This window comes from Chelonia mydas, chromosome 1 (assembly GCF_015237465.2).
Source record: "Chelonia mydas isolate rCheMyd1 chromosome 1, rCheMyd1.pri.v2, whole genome shotgun sequence".
Classification (NCBI taxonomy): Eukaryota; Metazoa; Chordata; order Testudines; family Cheloniidae; genus Chelonia; species Chelonia mydas.
The window spans coordinates 26,898,642-26,920,689 of NC_057849.1; the positions used below are offsets into that span (position 1 = coordinate 26,898,642).

General features: G+C 43.4%; 1 protein-coding gene and 1 long non-coding RNA gene across 3 annotated transcripts in view; one reads left to right on the forward strand and one right to left on the reverse strand.

The window, feature by feature from the left end:
- Positions 1-22,048, forward strand: part of MTNR1B (melatonin receptor 1B) — a 50,813-nt gene that overhangs the window by 2,261 nt on the left and 26,504 nt on the right. The window lies entirely within an intron of this gene.
- Positions 1-22,048, reverse strand: part of LOC122461982 — a 29,769-nt gene that overhangs the window by 909 nt on the left and 6,812 nt on the right. The window contains exon 3 of one of the 2 annotated variants that reach the window (XR_006284295.1): positions 7,354-7,724. The exons of the other annotated variant lie outside the window; for it this stretch is intronic. This is a non-coding gene — a long non-coding RNA (uncharacterized LOC122461982). Of the gene's footprint in view, positions 1-7,353; positions 7,725-22,048 lie in introns of those variants that run through there. 2 annotated transcript variants of the gene reach the window in all.

Consider the following 22,048-nt stretch of genomic DNA (forward strand, 5'->3'; position numbering starts at 1 on the left):
ACCAGGAAGGTATTGAACTGAAAAATAGAGGATGCTGAGTTTTAATCTAAAAGCAGTTTTCTTTTAGCAAATGACTGTTTAGTCATCAATTGCTTAGTAACTTGATAACATGTTTATATGTATATTTAAGGGCAGGATGTGGCTTAGAAAGCCATATAATATAGTATGATTAAAACAATATGCTTCTATTGAGCTTTACTCCATGTAGATGTCTAATTAGTTAGGAGAAAAATAATGACATTCCTCCATATTTTAAAATTCCTCTTATTACACTGAGAGCACCTGCACCTCTGCTGATGAGCAAATACTGTAAGTGGGGAGGGGAAAAAAAAAATCACAGCAACCTACCAGTCCTTAGACAAATAGGTCTATCACTTATCAGAGTCCATAGATATGAATCACTGTAGCTTTGCATGACCCAAAGACTGAGAGAAGTGTCAGTTCTGCTCTGAATAACCCTGGGAGTACCTTGCTTTGACTAGTGCCCATTGGTTGTTGAAAATGAATAGATTTTTGTTCACTCATCTTTGAGAAGCTCAGATGGACAGAAACATCAAATCAGAGGAGGAAGCATGATCAGGAAGGACTTCTGTCTAGGTAGGCAGATATGGTTTGCTTCATTCATTTTACAGTGCAAAGAAGTTACTGGTGAATGTGATAGTGAGAAGCAGCTTACATTTAAGTATCAAAGTGCATAGTGGTATCATAAGTTGTCACTAGTGACAAGCATTATTTCATAATAGAATTATTAATGCATATTATTAGGTCCAGTAGTGCCCATAATGTGCTAGCAACAGTTTACAATTCATGAGGCCAAGCAACATGCTGAGGATCAGGGACACCATCAAAATATTTATTTTGAATATACATATTCTCTTAAAATTAAATATTTTTCTACATATGACTGTCCCACAAACTCATTTTTAGGCATTATGGAAGAAATGACTCGAGGATAGATGGGGTGGGGAGGGAGAAGGGGTAGAGGTAGGGGTAGGTAGTGGCTTATGGGTCAATTCAGATTTCCATGAATAGAATGCAGAGTGAAAGAAGGAGTGAACATGGCTGGGGGAGAATCAGAGAAATGAACATTCCAGACTAACACAATTAATGGAGTAGTGGAGAAGGTGAGGAATGCTAAGAACCAATTACTTTGGAGGCGAAGGGAAGAAGAGAGAAGAGGCAGGAGCTGGAAAAATAGGTGGGTCAAGAGATGACTTTTTGAGGAGACTGGAGCATAGAATTATAGAATCAGAGAAATGTAAGGCTGGATAGGACCTCAAGAGATCATTTAGTCCAGCCCTCTGTGTTAAGGCTCTGTTGGAGCCTACCTATCCTTATAGTTAGAAAGATTTTCCTAATATATTAATCTCCCTTGCTGCAGATTAGGCCCATTATTTCTTACTTGACCTTCAGTGGAGATGGGGAACAATTGATCACCATCCTCCTTGTAACAGCCCTTCGCATATTTGAAGACTTATCACATTCCCCCATCTTTTCTCAAGTCTAAATATGCTCAGTTTGTTTAAACTTTCATCCTAGGTCAGGGTTTCTAAAATTTTTTTTTATCATTTTTGTTGCTCTCCTCTGGACTCTCTCCAAATTGTCCCCATCTTTCTGAAAGTCTGGTGCCCAGAAGTGGACACAGTACTCCACCTGAAGCCTCAATGTCAGTAGAATGGGACAATTACCCTGTGTTTTACAAACACTACTGTTAATACAACCCAGAATGATAAGCCTTTTTCACAACTGCGTCACATTAACACATTCATTTGTGATCCACTACAACTCCCAGATCCTTTTTTTAGTAATACTGCTACCTAGCCACCACATTTTATAGTTGTGCATTTGATTTTTCTTCCTAAGCATAGTACTTTGCACTTGTCTTTATTGAATTTTATCTTGTTGATTTTGAGCATCTTTGTAATTGTGAAGGGAAGGAGCAAAGGCGAGTCAGATACTGAGGAGGATCAGGAGGCGGCAAGAGTGGATGGCAGTGGATGTCAGAGACAAGAGGGGATGGGATCACAGACAGTGGAAGGGTTAGAAGAAGAGAGCAGGCCAAAACTTTGGTGTAGGTGACAGGGGAAAAGGAAGAGAGGGTGCTGGGAGGGAGGAAATAGGAGGAATTTTGGTCACCACTGTATAGAAAGATGTAGAGAAACTGAAAAGGATCCAGAGGTGAGCAAAGATGATCAAAGGGATGGAATGCAAGCTTTATGAGCAAAGAAGCATGGGTATGTTTAGTTTGGAAAAGAGCAGATGGGGGGAGGGGAGAAAGACATGATATTAGTCTTCAAATACTTGAAAGGCTGCCATAAAACAGATGGAGAAAAATTGTTCTCTTGCCACAGAAGACAGGACAAGAGGCAATGGGTTCAAACTACAGCATAGCAAATTTATATTAAATCTCAGGATAAACTTCTTAACTGTAAGAACAGTAGGACAATGGAACAAACTGCCTCAGGAAGTTGTGAAAGCTCCTTCACTGGAGGAATTCAAAAGGAGGCTGGATAGCCATCTGTCTTGGATGGCTTAGGCATAAATACTGCATCTTGGCAGGGAGTTAGACTAGATGACCCTTCCGGTCCCTTCTAACTCTATGGTTCTATGAATCGGAGAGACCACTTCAGATCTTGACTACCTTCTCTCTGAAAAATCTGGTAAACTTGTGTGTGGAGACAGAGGGAGAGTTTTAGGGTGTGAGCTGAAGGTTGCAACTAAGTGTGGATTTGGGGAATAAAGAACCCAAGCTCAATTACTATAACTAATATCACTAATAACTTTCTCTTCAGGAATCAGGACACCATTATGTTATATTCCCCCAGATTTAGACACTTCTGTCTTAGGTTTTATACTAAGATCCTGATCATTACAAAGTGTTTAATTATGAATCATCCACCATACAATTAAGGAATGATCAAAAGCAAATCTGTTTCGCAGCTTTTGTACAATGTGAGGCTCGCAGAACTGAGTGAAATAAAATGTCCCATTAGCCTTTATATAGAAAAGTGTAGGTTGGTATTCATGTTCAGCAGAAGAGGAGAGTGAAGAGACTGTGGGGCATTGGTAGGACTGATGCTTTTAGGGCCTGATCTTTGTCCGGCTACATTGGGAGTTTGGGCAGCATTACAACTGCAGGCTTGACGTACATACTGACTTTACATATGTACTGTACATATTGACTGTACATACATTACAACTGCAAGCTTGACGTTTCTGAATTGTGCTTGGGGGAAAGGGAGTGAATTTGTGAAGGTTTTTTCTACTAATTCATATCCTAATTGGTATGACTCCACACCACTTATCCAGTTATGCAACTCTAACCAGCCTTTTTGTACGATCTGGAGCAATTTCTGATTTCTAGAAATGATTTAATTTACAGAAATTGGTGCTTTAGTGTCTAATTTTGGAGGGGAAATAATTTTATCCAACCTGTTGCAAAGTTAAACAAAACTTCATATGTGGGAATGATAAAATAAGTTAACTTGTCCTATCTGTTTGACATAATGTCCTTTCAGAAGTGACTAACAATTTTGGGTGCCTCAATTGTTGTGTGCCAAACTTGAGAGATCTTTGAAGGGGCCTCATTTTCAGCTGATCACCCTAAAAAAATCAGGGCTTATTAAGATGTCCCAAGTTACCCCAAATCACAAGTCACTTCTGAGACTTTCAGTCCATATTTATATAGACATAGATAACTCTACTATTCCAATGCCAAACAATAGGCAAGAGAGTAAAACCTATGGTAGGGAACTCTACAAGGAGCTCCATATTGGAGGGGGGCAGATCAAATCAAGAGAAATTCAATGGAGTTATGCCAGCATATAATGGGGAAGAGATCAGAATCATGCCCATTATCTGGAAGAAGGATGGGCAACTGGTAGCCCATGGGTCATTGTCAGATCTTTTTTATTTGGCCCCGTCAACCAGAAGAGACTAGGCAGATCTGCCAGCACCTGGAGTGAGAGAAGGGGAAAGGCTCTGCCGGCATGGAGCAGAGGACAGTGAAAAAGGGTGAGAGGTGGCTCTTTCCACAGTCCAGAGGAAGAGGGAAGGCTGCTCTGACACCTGCTGGAGTAAGGGAAGGAAGGTGGCAGCTCTGGGATGGTGCTTGTGGACAGCGCCTGGGGTTAGCATGTCCCCACTGGTAGGGACCAGGGCAGGAGTGGTGAGAGTGTGCAGGGGCTGATCTGCCTTCCATGAGATCATGGAGTTCAATATATGCATATAATGTGATGTGGCCTGGCAGGGTGGTGTTGGTGCATGACTCACTGCTCTGGTGCATGTGCTTGCACCAGCAGCCAGGTGAGCTGTCCTGATTGTGACAGCTCAAAGGATTTTAATGGTCCTCTGCTACTGTAAAGTTGCCCAACCTTTTCTGGAATGTAAGCTCATAGGATAATTTAGGACAGTGGTACCCTCTGAATTTTGGCAGGGAACCTTTTTCTAGCCTTGGGGCACTGCCAAAGGCTGTATTAGTGAGCATTGACATTTGGTCCAGTGGTTAAAGCACTTGCCTAAAATTAGGAGATCTGGCTTCTGATCACTTTTCCACCATAGATTTCTTGTGCGACTGTAGACAAGTCACTCATCATGTGACTTTTTTCACACATTGAGCAACGTAGCTAACTTTTAATTGTAGACCCAGACCTCAGACCCTCAGTTCCCCCATCTGTAAAATGGGGATTATAATACTTCACTACCTCAGAGAGATGTTGTAAGGATAAACAGATTGTAAAGTGCGTTGAGATCTAGTGATAAAAGTACTGTATAAGAGCTAGTTATTATACTAGTGCAATGTTACCCACTCAACATTCTTTTCTCCCTCCATTCTTACTCCCTCCTCTCTCTCTCTCTATATATACATACGCTCATAAGCAGCACCTAGCACAATGGAACTCTGATTTTGATTGGGGTATGATGCTACTATAATATGAATAATAATTCCACTTTCCTCCATTCTTCCTGCCCCCTGCCATCAGAACACTGGTGTATACAGTCATGTAATTATACACACACGTCTATCTCTACAGAAATAGATATTTCTATGTGTAAACGTACACACCTGTATAAAACAAAACATTCCTGCACATGGTATTTTAACAATGCTGGCATTCAACTTCCTACTTAATAAACTTTTAAAAATGTAAGTGTCTTGTGCTTTTGTTCTTCACATTCCCTTTTCTCATTCACACCACATTCCTTCCTTACATCTGTGTGTATATTAACCATTTGTAGCCTTTCCTTTTTCCTCATCTCTCTTTTTTCCCCCTGCATTGTGTTCTCTCCCTCGTTTTCCATGTTTTCTCTAACATCTAATTTCTGCTCTTTGCATCTCCTCTCTTTTCCCCATCTAAGGCTCTCTGCGCCTCTCCTTCCCTACCCACTCAATTGTACTGCTACTCTTTTCTAGCCACCCCCTCTTTTCAACTAGGGTGACCAGATGAAACAGACAAAATATCGGGACACATGGGGGAAGCAAAAAAAAAAGTGTCCGGAGTGGCCAAAGCCGGAATATCGGGACAAATGGCGTCTCGACTGTGCATCGGTCGGGACATGGGACAAAGATCTAAAAATCGGGACAGTCCCAATTTTATCAGGACATCTGGTCACCCTATTTTCAACCTCAGTCTGTCATCTCACCTCTACATTCCCCCCATGTATCTCCTTCATTCACCCCTTTCCATCCCCAAAACTCTGAAGCCTTACAGCTTTCTGTTTCTCTCTTCTTTCCCTCCACCAGCCCACTTTCTACCCATCCTTAGTAAGCTAAACACAGTACATCTCTGTTGTCATCCGAGAGGGGAGAAGATTCCCAGTGACATGTTCTCTTCCATTTAAGCTGGTTCAAAAAGTAATTACAGTTGAGTCACTGATTTTGAGTCATTAGTTTTAATGACCATTAGGTGCCTAAATACTTTAAGATCTAGGCCTAACTGACAAGGACTGAAATCTTTGCCCTATTGAAGTCAATGGAAGTTTTGCCATTAACTTCAAAGGGTCAAGATTCTATGATTCTAAATATCAGGGTAGGAAGGGACCTCAGGAGGTCATCTAGTCCAACCACCTGCTCAGAGCGGGACCAATCCCCAACTAAATCATCCCAGCCAGGGCTTTGTCAAGCCTGACCTTAAAAACTTCTAAGGAAGGAGATTCCACCACCTCCCTAGGTAACGCATTCCAGTGTTTCACCACCCTCCTAGTGAAAAAGTTTTTCCTAATATCTAACCTAAACCTCCCCCACTGCAACTTGAGACCATTACTCCTTGTTCTGTCATCAGCTACCACTGAGAACAGTCTAGATCCATCCTCTTTGGAACCTTCTTTCAGGTAGTTGAAAGCAGCTATCAAATCCCCCCTCATTCTTCTCTTCCGCAGACTAAACAATCCCAGTTCCCTCAGCCTCTCCTCATAAATCATGTGTTCCAGTCCCCTAATAATTTTTGTTGTCCTCCGCTGGACGCTTTCCAATTTTTCCACATCCTTCTTGTAGTGTGGGGCCCAAAACTGGACACAGTACTCCAGATGAGGCCTCACCAATGTCGAATAGAGGGGAACGATCACGTCCCTCGATCTGCTGGCACTGCCCCTATTTATACATCCCAAAATGCCATTGCCCTTCTTGGCAACAAGGGCACGCTGTTGACTCATATCCAGCTTCTCGTCCACTGTAACCCCTAGGTCCTTTTCTGCAGAACTGCTGCCGAGCCATTCGGTCCCTAGTCTGTAGCGGTGCGTGGGATTCTTCCATCCTAAGTGCAGGACTCTGCACTTGTCCTTGTTGAACCTCAGATTTCTTTTGGCCCAATCCTCCAATTTGTCTAGGTCCCTCTGTATCCTATCCCTACCCTCCAGTATCCTATGCCTACCTCTCCTCCCAGTTTAGTGTTATCTGCAAACTTGCTGAGGGTGCAATCCACACCATCCTCCAGATCATTTATGAAGATATTGAACAAAACTGGCCCAAGGACCAACCCTTGGGCACTCCACTTGATACCGGCTGCCAACTAGACATGGAGCCATTGATCACTACCCGTTGAGCCCGACAATCTAGCCAACTTTCTATCCACCTTATAGTCCATTCATCCAGCCCATACTTCTTTAACTTGCTGGCAAGAATATTGTGGGAGACAGTGTCAAAAGCTTTGCTAAAGTCAAGGAACAACACGTCCACTGTTTCACCCAGTGATAACAGAATCCACTTCAATGTTGCTGGAGAAGGGTATGTATCAAAAGTTAACACTTTGACCAAACTTCCTTTATTTTGTGCCAAATACTCAGCTGGCATAAATCAGCATAGCTCCATTACAATAAATAGAGTTATGCCAATTTACATCTGCTGAGGATCTGATCATTTATATTTTTTAAAGAGGAAGCTAGTCAAAAAGACCCTAACATTGAAAATAAGGACAATAAACTCCTTAGACTCACAGAGGTTATTTAAAATAGCCAGAGTAGAGCCATAGAAGGCATACATACCCTTAAACTGAAAGGAGAGCAAGAAAGAAACAGCGTGGAAATCCAACCCAAGTGAAGCCAACAGAAATGTGTATAAACTCTAGCAGGTAACACAGGCTGGAAATCAGAACGTGAAGAGGGAATTTGAAGAACAGAGACGTACAACCAAATAAGATTAACAACATTTCTCAAAAAGGTTCCTCTCCTTTTGGGCCCAGAGGATAACCTCTTGCATAGTATTTTAGCACTCTGGGTACAACTGTGACCTGCAAGTACAAAGGCATTTGAGAAGCAAAATATTGTCCATAGACTTCAGAAGCACAAAAAGTTTTGAAAAACAAAATGAGCTGGAAAGGAGGATGTGGGTCATATTGGTAATTATTAGTACCTAGAAGCCCTATTCATGTTCTTCCAGCTGGCAGAAAATATTACTTAGTATAAAAAAGAGCCATCACAGGACAGCTCTTGGACAATGGCTAGATGGTTCCAAGATCAGGGACCATAAAATAGCACCTGAGCTGCACCAAGTGTGTCTCAGACTCAGCCCAGGATCTGGCCCTTTATATATTCCACCCTATCCCTTGCTCCCTCCATTCATATTTAGTAGCTACAAAGTCATCTCAAAGAAGCGCATTTAGATGTCTGACTCGTCCATCTCTTCTCCTTGTTACTAGTGTCAGATAATTGTCAGAAAAACATACAAAACTGAACAAACAGGGCAACTTTAGATGGTTTCAGGAAGAATTATGATAAATATTTAATATTTTAAAATATTTTTATTGAGCATTCTTAACTGACAGGATAAATCGTACCTTTTGTGTCTGTAGACCTTTTGTAATGAATGATGCAAGTCACTAGTGAACCATGTTGTTGAAACTGTACATTCTGAGGCTATAAGCAATATTTATGGAGCAAAATGCTGGCTTCACTCATCTTTGTCTTACAAAGACTGTAATCATTGTTTCCATGACACTTCAAACTTGGGGGAGAAGGAATGTTTTCTACACTAGAAGAACAATGAGTCCTATTAAATCCTCCAAGCCAGGGCTCAATATAGCCATTACTTAGAGGCGGTGAATCATCAACTTGACCACTCTACATATATATTGCATCCCTTCCTATCACTCTGTCTTTAGAGTGTGTATTTCTCAGGGCAAGTGCCATGCCTTCTCTGTGTAGAAATCTCTTAATATCATGGGTACTACCAGCATTAAGGGTGGCATATTCAAATAGCCTATGTGACTTAGGAGTAGTCAGGACATTGTGCTCCTAAATCACTTAGGTACTTTGGAAAATCTTGCCCTAAATGCATAATAATCACAGGTCTTCACAGAGACTCATTTTTAGTTGGGCTTTCTGAGAAGATCATGCTGCTGTCTAACAGTGTCACATTCTCACATTTAGGGGCAAAGTAGCTGCTCATTTCATATCATATCAGACCAAATCCTGGTTGCAGCAGTGTCTAGATCATGAAGCTTACACAAACTTCCTGGGTGGGCTCTTCAGCTGTGGATACCGATGTTGAAGTGGGGATAGGTCTGGGAACAGCCTTACGTCAGAGCCAGGGAGAAAGAGCAAATGGGCCCTCTGCCCTAAAGTAGCATCTTCTAGATCAGTGGTTCTCAAAGCCGGTCTGCTGCTTGTTCAGGGAAAACCCCTGGCGTGCCGGACCAGTTTGTTTACTTGCCGCGTCCACAGGTTTGGCCAATCGCAGCTCCCACTGGCCATGGTTCGCTGCTCCAGGCCAATGGCTGCGGGAAGCAGCGCAGGCCAAGGAACATGCTGGCTGCCCTTCCCGCAGCCCCCATTGGCCTGGAGCAGCAAACCGCGGCCAGTGGGAGCTGCGATCAGCCAAACCTGCGGACACGGTAGGTAAACAAACCGGTCCAGCCCGCCAGGGGTTTTCCCTGAAGAAGCAGCGGACTGGCTTTGAGAACCACTGTTCTAGATGAAAGAAGTCATGTTTGATAGCCCTGGAGACTGAAAAGGGCCTAACTCTGCAATTGGCCTCCAGCTCAGCCCTGGAGCCAGCTGCTCCCCATTCAGCTCTGGAGCTGCAAGACAGCAAAAGCAACCTCCAGGAGCAGTTCTGGCAGCTGGACAAGCCAGAGGACATGCCCTTATGTGCAGCTGAACAGTATGTGGTGCCAGGTCAGCAGCATGTACCTGAAAAAGAACACCTGGGAAGACCCCACCCCAGCCAGGTTGGACAGGAAGGATCTGGAAGCAACTGATGCTGGGCAGAGCAGAGATAAAAAGCAGCAAGAGACCAGGGTTAGTTATCAGAGTAACAGCCGTGTTAGTCTGTATTCGCAAAAAGAAAAGGAGGACTTGTGGCACCTTAGAGACTAACCAATGCTCAAATAAATTGGTTAGTCTCTAAGGTGCCACAAGTCCTCCTTTTCTTTTTTCAGGGTTAGTTAAATTCAGAGGGCAGGTATTACGAAGGACAAAAGCATCCATTCCCAAACCATGGTCCTCACAGACCCAGCCAGAAGGCACCCCTCAGGACAAAGAGGATTCAAAGAAGCCCTACAGTGTCCAGCAGATGAAGTAGTAGTACATTGCTAGAGAGGAGGAGGAAGAGGAAGGGGAAGGAAGTGGGCTGGAAGGAGGCTCCTTGCAAAATGAGGGGAAACAGCTGGGTGGGGAGCCCTGTCAGACAGGCATGAAGACCAGGCCCTGTGCCGAGAAGCCAGGTTTGTCCAGTGTTGCTCCCATAGAGGACCAGTGGTCCCTGGAGCAGCACGTGTGCCTTCATGTGACCTATGCACCACCACCTTCACTGGGCACAAGAAATTCCAGGCCCACCAGCTCAGCCACAACATGGGGCAATGATGGTCCCAGATCCAGCAGCTGACCAGTGCTGCTAGGACTAAGCAAGCCCAGCTGGTGCCAGGATCAGCATGGCTAGAGGCAGAACAACCTCCAGACCAGCTTGTCCAGGCCCACATCAACCTACCTGGGACAGGTTTCAAAGAAGCATCCTCTGCCCACCAGGCCCCACCTTGACCGGGGTCAGAGGAAAATGGCTATCCTTGCAGTATCTCATCATTGGCTGATGAGGGAAGCATCTGTCTCTGTGCACATATCCAGTCTTCCATCTCATGTGCTGACCTTAAATAGGTATGTGGCCCTTTCCTAACTCAGTGTGCTTAAAAAGGAAACTAAGTGATGTTTATTTTGGGTTGTCCATTTGCTCGCATTGTAGGAAACAGCTTTGTAAGAGGTATCTCCTCTGTGAGCTGCCTTCATGCTGAATGTGTCTAGCTGCTACACTCCTGTTAAGCCGGCAGGTGCTTCCAAGCACCCAGTACCTTGCTCATCATGTTCTGGGCTGGATCTTCAGTAGAGCTGGTCGGGAATTTTTCAAGGAAACCTTTTTTCGTCATGTAATGGCAGTTCCTTGAAAACAAATCTGTTTGCAGGAAAGGGTCGATTTCAATGAATCTCTCATTTAAATATATTTTAGGGAAAAAAGCTTCAAAGTTGTCACAACAGCCCCATTTGATATTTTCAAAACTAAAAATTCTGGGTTTTCATTTCAAAATGACTCTTAAGAAATTTAAGTTAATTAGAAATTTTTTTTTAAAAAAAAGGTCAATGTGGGAACAAAATGTTTCAAAAGGATTGTAGTGAAGCATTTAGATTGATCCAAACTGATTTTTTTTCCTTCCATATTATCAGTTTGCAAAAATGGTTAAGATCTTGACTCTTTGTCCCAATTCAGGATAGGAAAAAAGTTCAGATGCCAATTTTTTAACCTGGGATACGAAAAATTCTGCCCAGCTCTAAACCTCAGAGGTGTTGAGCTCCTTGCAAGTCTTCTTTCAAATTGGCTCTTCTCAGACTCAGGTCCTCTGTATGCGATGGCCTAACATTGTATGTATCCGAGACTCCAGCATGCATTTACTTGGTCCTACCTCAGTGCAGGGGGCTGGACTTGATGACTTCTTGAGGTCTCTTCCAGCCCTACATTTTATAACTCTATGGGAGCAGTGCATACAGTATTTCCCCTACAGTATTTTTTGTTTTGCTATATTGGTCCTATTGTTCCCCGCTACCCTGACATGAAAGTAACAGGGCAGCATCAGGCTAACAGGGAAAAGTTGCCAGTGTCTCCAGCAGTGTTGCCTGTGGATTTTCATGTAAATCAAGAGCTGTGTTGGACTGAAACCTATCCACCAGTCCCAGTCATCCAATAGGATGGAACCTGTCAACAGCACAAAGTTCATTCAATTGACAGATAACAAACCCCGATTTTATTATAATCCTCTAAAAACATTCCAGTGCCTGCAGGATTTCAACACTTCATTAAGCTAAATCAGTGGTTCCCAAACTTTTTCAGGCCACAACACCCTTTAGGCTCATCTCTGTTAATTTGACGCCAGGGGTTTGAGGTGTTTTTTTTGAAAATCAAAAGCACAAAAATAATTTTCAGACCACTCCCCTACTCCAAAGATGGCAATAATGTGAACCTACATTAATATTAATGTTGTAAATAGGGTTACAACTCCAACGTCCAAGGCACAGAAAAACTGGCCACTGGCTCCACCATACTAACCCTTCTATTGCCCTTTTAGGCACCCCTCCCAAACCAGCAGCCTGATGCCCCTGACCTATAAGCCCCATACCCACTCCCTCCCAGGAGCCTCCCTCAATCCTCAAGGAAAGGGGAGCCCCCCCGAGGTCACCTAGACACACGAGCCTCTGACTGCTGCTTTCCTCCTCCCACCACCACCACGAACCCCTACACTCACAACCAATCCCTTTCCAGGAGCCTCAGCCATCAAGGAAGCCCCAGTGCTGCATCAGCAGCACACTCTGTGCCCATGTGATTTGCACGCCAGCTGCTATGCAGCAGCCAGCATCTCTATGCTTGCGTGAAAGCTTACGCACATTGCAACGTGCATTTTTATTTTCCCCCCCCCCCCTTTTTTTTTTTTTTTTAAATCTCATTACACACCCTGGTACCTACACTAGAGGAAATGCCAAGCTAGGTGTTGATTCTCCCCCGTTATGGCAAAGTAAATCTACAAGCCCATCACAAGCAAAGGACTTTTGTTATAAATGTTAATGACCATATAATATGTCACACTTTATTGCATTCATTCATGCAATTTTGTTAAATAGAACGATCTGACATCCTGGTATCGTACTGGAATGTTAAAATAAACCACCATACAATTAGCAGCCAGAACAAAACACTCCTCTGGGACTCGATCCAGGGAGAGACCATGTACCTCGCTGAGAGAGTTACAGCACCCTTCAGGAACAAGCTCTTAATGAAATACAACAAAATCTTTTCAGTGTGCTGTGTGCACAAAGCCGTTGTGCGTAAATATCTGGGAAGGCCAAGGGTATGTCCATGCTGTAGCTGGGAGTCTGATTTGCAACTTGTGTAGATGTACCCACACCAGCTGTATTCTAACTCACTAAACATGGCATTGAGGACATGGCGGTGAGGGATTTGGCAGAGACTGTACAAGTGAGTCTGTCCCCAGGGTGGGGTGTCAAGTGAACTTGTGCAGCCCGCACTGAAGCCCATACCACTGCATCCTCATGCATATTTTTAGCGAGCTAGTTGGATTACAACTAGCATGGATATGTCTACATGAACACCAAATAACACACCCAGCTGCAGTGTAGACATACCCTAAGAGACAGAGTTCTGGCAACTTACTCTGAGGCTGCAAAATACAGCGTATAAGCTTCACTGAAATAGCTTAATCCTGTGGTGCCCAAACTTTTCATGTCATGCCCCCCCACAATCCTGTTTGTGTCACCCTCCCCACCCCGGGGGGGGGGGGGGGGGGCAGAGGCCAGGAGCTGGGCTGTGGCTCGGGTGGGGGAGAGGGGTGCAGACAGGGGTAAGGGGCTTGAGACTGGAGTCACAGCTGGGAGCCGTTGCTGGGAGCCAGGGGCCGAGGCTGGCGTCAGAGTGGTGCAGTGTGGTGTTCCTGCCACCATGGGGGCTGCCCCATGCTCTGCCACTCTCCCCTGAGTGTTCCTCCACACCCCCTTTGTGGGGCATGCCCCACAGTTTGGGGACCTCTGCCTTAATCAGAGCTGGCATTTTTACCTAGAACTCCTCTCTGGACCTGATCCTGCAAAGCACTATTGTAGCTAAGGTAAACAGGTTTGTGATTTCTTTCATGCTCCCCTTGTAACTAAGTACTCCCTCCTACACTCTTGGTATGAAAGACAACTAACTTTCCTTTACTGAAATGGCTCAGCAAATGGTACAGAGTGAAGCCATGTAAGTAGTAAGTGCTGCTGCATACCTACAGTCAGTCTACTGAGAATGTGAATTCTATGGCACATGACCATGTCTTTCTTTACAATCTGTGCACTGCCAAGCACACTGCTCTCATTTAATGAATATAAAACAACGAGAGTGAGATTTGCAGAAGCAGTCTGCATCCAACTGTTCCCATTTAGGCACCAAAATGAAGAGGCCACATTCAGAAGTGCTTGGCAACTCTTACTCTCCATAGGAGCGTCTGGTTGGGAAATACCGCCCACAGCTTCAACCCAACTATTAGCAAATTTGTTCAGATCCACTATCCAGAGACACAGAATGCAGGAAAAAGGAGATGTGCTTTTCACCCTAAAGGAGTTCCATTGCAGGGAGATGAATGCTTTCCCATAGCACAAAAAAATTAAGACCTGCTGATGAAAAAACTAGCACAGCTAGGGACTCTGGCAGCATTGGCATTATTCCCATTACTGCTGCTGTCATTCAGGATGACAAAGTAGGATAGTCAACACACTAAGATGAGGTTAAGGGTCTGATTCAGACCAAGGAAAGCAAGTACACTGAGTCAAGGAGACTATTTTCCCTTAATTTATCCAGTTGGGCCAACTTCATTCTAAATGTAATACCATTTAAATCAATGCTGTTGCACTGGGAAGGATTCTGCTCCTATATGTTGCTCAGGCAGAGTATAGGCGCTATAAATAGCCTGCAGTGGATTGAGGGAGAATTCCCTTGGTGCAGATAGTGTTGAACCACTGTGGGTGGGCCTGCAATGTACCCTGCAAGTGCCAGTGGCTAAAGTGGGTGAGCCATAGTTTATTCAGCTATGGCCATCGTGTCTTGTGCCACAAAACACAGGGCACACTGGGAGGACTGCCATAACTTAAAGCTGCTGCTAAGGCTGCCTAAAATTAACTGAAAGACCATTTTAGCCCTGACAATCTAACCCATTTGGTTTACTTATTGGAAATGGTCACAGCACAGTGGGCAGTCTCACAATACCATGATGGTCTGTGTTAAAGATGGAGTGCTAGCGTAAATTCTAACTCCTGCATTTGTGGGATTAGAAGAAACTTTAAGTAGTAGTTTAATGTCTTATTCCCTTCGATTCTACGGGTATAAGCTAACTAGGGTTAGGCTTGATCAGTGCTTTGAAAGAAGACATCCAAAGAAAATGCAAGATGCTGTAAAATATGCTATTGGTGACCTAGTAGGTATCACTCTTTCCTCTGATTCACTACTGAGCCAATGTCCCAGCATAACACTATACCTTTTCCACAGTGTACTAACCTATATTGTTTAAAAGACAGTATGTTATCATGTAATTAAACAATTTATTGACTGGGGGAAAGAGTTAAGGGAACAGACTATCAGCTTGTATAAATTGGTCTAACTCCAAATGAGCCACACCAGCTGAGGAGCTGGCCCAAAGTTGCATATAGAAGCTTAGCATTTGCATTTCCTCACTTCTGAGTTTTTAAATAATGCAACCTAAATGTTATATAAATAGAAGGTTGCAAAATAACTATTTGGGCAGGGGGAGTAGAGGTGGTAAGAATGGTGACCTTGATTTTAAGGCTAACGTTATCCTTCCCTACTTTTCTACTTCTTTACTGCTCTCACTTCGCAGGAGTGAATTTTGCATCCTTGAAAACTGGGAGCAGTGAAATAAACTTACCACTGGCAACATGCTTACAACAGGATCAGTGCATTTCGTGGGGCATTATTTCTTGCATAAAAAAACATGGAGCCTTTTTGCTTAAATAAGCATAACGAGAATGTTGTGTGTCTGTGTAACTGCTTTAAATTTACAATGTTACTAGAAGCAGCTGGGACTGGGAGGTAAAGTCTGGTGAGCATTTTGTATCTGTGGGTAGGTTCAAGTCTTAACTGAAAGAAATAAGTTCAAAAAAGGAGAAAAAGCACACTGTCATATACTGAATGAAATCCAGGAAACTTCTCAACACAGTCACCTGAGACAGAGCCTTAGTTAAGTATAAAGGCCTACTATTGTACCGAAATAAAGAAACACTTATCTGATTAAGGGGGGCCTGGCATCCTTTTGTGCATCTCTCTCAAGTCAGGGATCACTTAAAACTAAGCAACCCAGCAGCATGGTTATCTGAAGGCAAATGGTACTTAGATATTCCAGTCAGGGGGCTGTAGTAAAATGTAGTTCGCGCATGTGACAGAAAGTGATTGGTAGTGATTCTAAACTATAGAGCACTCTAGGAAAGGCAGACTACTAAGCACGGTGTACTCTAGAGTCTTTGCAAAAACACCCATATAGCAATTTACGAAGGGTGAAAAACACTGTTTTTCCTTGCCAGACACTCTTTTCTGAACTGATTGCCATGTTGGCCAGGTTTCCCTTTTGCAGTCAGAAGAATGGGTAGCTTGGAATCATATGTAGAAATAGGCCTTGGTATGACAGTCTTGGCCATGGTGATTTATCTTCTGGGATATTACCTCTGAGCAGAGATCACCCAAAATGACCATGGTCCCAGACTTGAAACATTCACTAAGCTGTCCAGCATCTTATTTCAGCACTTGGACATCTTATTGCTTTAAAGTTGAGCAAAAATTAACTACTTTCAAATCCTGTTATGTCGTCTTTAGGTAGTTAATCTAAAAGGTATCTAATCCTCTTTAATAACGCTTACACAAAACCCAGTAGACAAGGGATCTGAAGATTTTAAATATCTTCTCCTGCCTTTATTATAAAGTTAGCTTCACATTTAGACATGAAATAGAAATATCTATGCCCAGGAAAGATAAAGTATGTTACTTTTGAAGTCTACTTAAAAAAAACACCAAACAAAATATTATAGTAGGTGGCCTTTAAAAAACAACCTTATTTCTTGTAAGATGTGCAGAGTGGTTTCCCGATGCGACTGATTTAGTAAAGCTATTACTAGTCTGGCCCATGGGAAATTCCCATTTGACGCACCTGGTAAAGCAGCAGCTTACAGATGTGACTTGATCTGGACAGTGTCTTACTCAGGCAAAATTTCTCCCATTGACTTTGCTACAGCCAAAACTAAAACGGTTACCCACTTGGGCTCCATCTTTGTAATATTTATGAATCCCAAGAGGGGACCAGTTTGAAGTGTGGCCTGAGTGAGGTTCAAGATGCCCACACAATGTGCCACAAACGTACATAGTGGGAAAGGGACTCTGCAAATGGCTGAATTGACTTTAGCATTGAACACTAATTTACAGAAACATTGGGTGAAATCTTGACTCCAATGAAGTTGGTTTCCAAACTATTCTTGCCAGGGTCTAGAGCTCTCTGCGGTGTGCTGTAAGTACATTATGGCCCCAATTCTCCATTCTGCTAAGGCCATTCTGTGTTGTCAAGGGTGGGAGAGGGATCAGCAGAGCTGAGCTCCACTATACCAGATACCCCGCAGCCATAAGAAACTTTATGGTAATGATGTAAGCCAAACAGGACCCTTGTCGCTCTAACTTGCACTGGTGCCAAGTGGCCCTGAATCAGGGAACTACAGCTGTTTCCTTGCAGCTGCCCTTTTTGACTACTCCCATAGTGAGCTGAGCTCAGACTTCGTGGAGAATCAGGGCTTTAAAGAGTTCTATTGCTTAACCAGCCAGAATATTTTTTTCAGTTTCCCTGTGCACCTATGGTTCACGTTCTAGAACACAGAGATCACCCGTTTGGAGTGCTTTCTGATGGAGCAGCCCATGCAAACAGAACCCCATTCTAAGGCAGAATCACCAGTAGCCTTCCCCATCTGTTCCACATACACAGGTACCTTAATTAAAATTAAGGTAGAAGTATTTTAAATATCTTTGCATCTCCTCCCTGAATGTGATCCACTTACATTTAAGAAAACAAGTCAGTTGGGGAAAAATGGTTTCCCGCACTGGTATTGTGACTTTTATGGCCAACAATAACAGAGTTTCTCTATGTGTGAGTGAGTGTTTTTCCAGCTGTCTGGAAAGACCTGGATTCAAGAATCATCATCCCACTACTTCTCTAGATTGAGGTGAGTGATAAAACTACTACTGCTTCGGAAGAGAATACATTAATTGATTTCCAACACAGCATTAATTTACTCTTCTGTTTATAAACCTACTGTGTATCATATTATGATACATGTAAATGCATCATAGTTTAAAGCCCTCTTTCAAAGGGAGCAGATGGTAAAAACTGGCAACAGCTTCTACAGACATTCAACTCCGTAAGTGCGTGCAATATAAAACAGATGGAGGATCCCACAAGCTAGGAGCAGAAAGGGCTACACTCTTTTCTGGAGACTTCTGTTGGTTTATTAGCAATGGATCTTTTTAACCAAAAACAGCTGTTCTCATCCAGACGAGAAGCGGGAACCAGGAGAGAATCAGTGGAAAAGAACAGGAAGATGTTAGGGTGCCTCAATAAGAGAGGCTCTTAAGTAACACTGGAACTTTATTGAGCCTATAGTTAGTGCACACAGATATTCAATGGAATATGTGAAGAGGTCATTTGTGGGATAGCAGGATGTGGCTTGGGAAACCTGAATGTGACTGGGAATTGAGATGGGAGCTCACTATTCCTAGATATGTGGGAGTCAATAAAAGGCTTTGTTTTACATATGGTGTTTTGTGTGTGTTTGTATCTGTTAGTCTCTCTTCTGGCACAGGCAAGTTTATTTAGATCCCTGTGACATTAGGGGAGTATTTGTTGGGATTTTAAGAGAAAATAACTTGGTACAGGCAAGGAAATGTCCACTTACTTCTCTATTTTCCTGATCACAACATAAACTTGTAATATTTTCTGCTCTGGCCAAAATTATCCTGATTACTTTACCCCCCCAAACCAAATCTTGGAAGTCCTTATGCAGGTAAAGCATCATTGTGTTCAAAGGGAGTTTTGTCTAAAGCGGGGGTGGGCAAACTATGGCATGAGGGCCACATCCGGCCCTCGAGCTCCCGCTGGGGAGCAGGGTCGGGGCTTGCCCTACTCTGCATGGCTACCGGAAGCAGCAACATATCCCCCCTCCGGCTCCTATGCATAGGGGAAACCAGGGGGCTCCACATGCTGTCCCCGCCCTAAGCGCAGCCCCTGCAGCTCTCATTGGTCATGGTTCCCAGCCAATGGGAGCTGCAGGGTGGTGCCTGTGCATGGGGTAGCGCGCAGAGCTGCCTGGCTGTGCCTCTGTGTAGGAGCCAGAGAGGGGATATGCCACTGCTTCTAGGAGCTGCTTGAGTTAAGTGCCCCCTGGAACCTGCACCCTGACCTCCTCCTGTGCCCCAGCCCTCTGCCCCAGCCCTGATCCCCTTCAGTCCCAGCCCTGAGCACCTTCCTGTACCCCCCAACCCCTCATCCTCAGCCCCACCCCAGAGCCTGCACCTCCAGCCACAGCCCCCAACCCTTCCCACATCCCAACCCCAAATTTCATGAGCATTCATGGTCTGCCATACAATTTCCATACCCAGATGTGGCCATCAGGCCATAAAGTTTGCCCACCCTTGGTCTAAAGCCTATAGGATTTGGCCCTATGAATGATGTAGCAAGGCAGCACTGTGTAGAGCCTGGGTTCTCAACCTGCAGATTGCAACCATTTCTTTATGTACAGGCATTTCCTAAAACTAGGGGGGAGGAGTCCCAAAACTTTTTTTTGTAATATGGGATCACGATATGGAAGAGGTTGAGAACCACTGTGTACAGCCTGGGCAACCAGGAATACCATGGATTTTAATACCAGCTCTAACCCTGACCTTGGATAGGGTCTCTCATATGTAAAATAAGGTTAATGAAACTTCCCTTCCTCAAAACAGTGTTATGAGGATGAGTTACTTAATGACTACAATGCTTGGAAAGTGGGAAAGCGTCAGGTGTGATATTTATTACAATTTTCAGAATTTTGCATCTTTTAAAAAAGATGTAGTAACTATGAAGATGGTTTCAGAAAATAATCTTTAAGAATTAGGTAGGTAGTATTTATGCACTCTCTACTACAACTGAACCCTGCTGATTCACAGTAATAACTGGGAAAGGGAAACCCATTCTGCATTAGTCAGCTTTATGAATTAGCAAGTAAGCAAACCAACACAATAGGAAAACATGGATAATGCATCATGTGTATTGTGTTCATGTATCTGAACAAGTGTTTTAAATTATTTATTACAGTACTTTGTCACATACTAAATGTAGTAGAGTTTGTGAAAATAATGAAGTCTTAATATATTGGTACATCTACATAGCCTGCAGCAGAGCCTCCTAGCCCAGGTTGACAGACTTTGGCTCACCAGGCTCAGGCTACTGTGCTAAAAATAGCTGACCAGATGTTACATCTTCATGTCTGAAGCCTGTGAATGGTGGTGGGCTTCAAAGCCTAAGCTGCAACTTAAAAGCGCTGTCTACACAACTATTTTTAGCATGAGTCCCACGAGCCCATGTCTGTCAACCAGGGCTGGGACGCTTGCTGCTGCAGGCTGTGTAGACACACCCTATCAGGCCTGGCTGCAGCAGTTTGCTATTATACCAAAGGAGATTTGCAAATCTGCCATTGACTTCAGTAGGAGGACTAGGATCACTACCTTTTGTGGTTAGATTAAGGGGTGTGCAGATTTAAATTAGAGAGTTTCTACTCTACGCAGGTGAAATGAGGATTTGAGCACAGAGGAAAGGAAAAGACTGGAGAGGACCATTGTACAATGACATTTTTCAATGTGTTACAATTGAGAGCAGCAGCATGTCTGCTGTTAATCAAGTAACCTATAACAGCATCTCTTGTTCAGTGTGCCACAGACCCTTCAAAGCTCCCATTGGCCTGATCAGCCACACGTGTTCACAGAAACCAAACCAATCAGTGATGTCATGATCATCTTTGAACTAAAAGGACGACCACAATTGCAGACACAGCTGCAATAAAGTGTGCCAGTCCACTGAGGGAAGTTTGCCGAGAGTCCAATAGTCCTCAGTATTTTTCATATATTACTTATGGCGCAGTGATTTAGTGGCTGTACACTAGAGACTAAGATAAAGAGCTCTTATCCCATATGCACAATGGTGTGTTTGAGGCGCAGTACTCGTCTACAACTAAGTTTATTGCTATTATCAATTGTTCAGGTAGCACCATAAGCATGAGCCTGGCCCTCAGGTCAAGCCATAGACAATATCAATGAAATTCAGAGCTAGAAGGAAGCAGTGTGACTTAAGTTTAGAGTATACCACACCAAATGAGGACTCAGGGGACCTAGGTTCTAGTGCCATCTCTACTTCTGGGTGAGCTTGGGCAAGTCATTTTCCCATCTAAAAAAATCAGGGTAATGATCTCTCCTCCTTTTTAAAGGATCTCTCTCTTATAGAGCACTTATCAATAGATTTCAAAACACACTGCAAGAGGTCAATATCATTATCCCCATTTTACATACAGGGAAATGGAAATACAGAGAGGGGAAGTGACTTACCCAAGGTCACCAGCAGGCCTGAAGCAGAGGTGGGAATAAAACAGATCTCCTGAGGCCCAGTTCAGTGCTGTAGCCACTAAACCACACTGCCTTCCTCATAGCACTTTGCAGTCTACTGATGTAAAGTCTATGTATTGTTACAACTCTTATTCCAAATCTTGGTTACCTAAAACACCTAGTTAAACAGAGCTGGGCAGTTTCCCATAGCCATCAAAATGCACTACACATTACTATTCCCTGGACAACTTTGTCTGAAGGGTTTAGATATCTCTGGTGGAAATTTTTCAAACTTTTTTTGGCCTGTGGGGGTGGGTGGGTCAAAAATGGTCTCCCCCCCAAAACAATTTTTGCAAACTTTTTTTAATTTCCATTTTTTAATAAAACTGGAACACAAAAAATTTAAACAGAGCTTCAATTTCTCATTTTTCTCCTCCCTCCCTTCATCTGTCTTTTTCCTTTTCAGTGGCAAAATGGAGAGGGGAAAAGGAGCAGGGGAGGAAAACTGAACAAAATGAAAAGAAAATAAATGATAATTTTCAATAAATTGATGCAAATTTTGGACAAAATTTGCTCTTTTGAAATCCAAGGAATGAAAATTTAAACAATTTATGAAAATCTTTGTGATTCCCCCCTCCATTTTTCATCCAACTCTACTGCAGATGCACTGGGGTGTCTTGTAAATTAAGAGGATAGACCCAGGCCTTTTATACAGCTCTCCAGAGTGTTACCAATGCTGCTTAGATCTACTGTTATTCTAAACATCCCTAAGGAGCTTAGCCTCCATTTATAAAAGCCTATGACCCAAATGTACAAAAGTGGCCACTGATGTTGGGAGCCCAACTTGAAACAGATAGGATTTAATGTTCAGAGATAAGAAGCACCTAAAGTTCCTATAACATTGAATGGAAGCTGAGC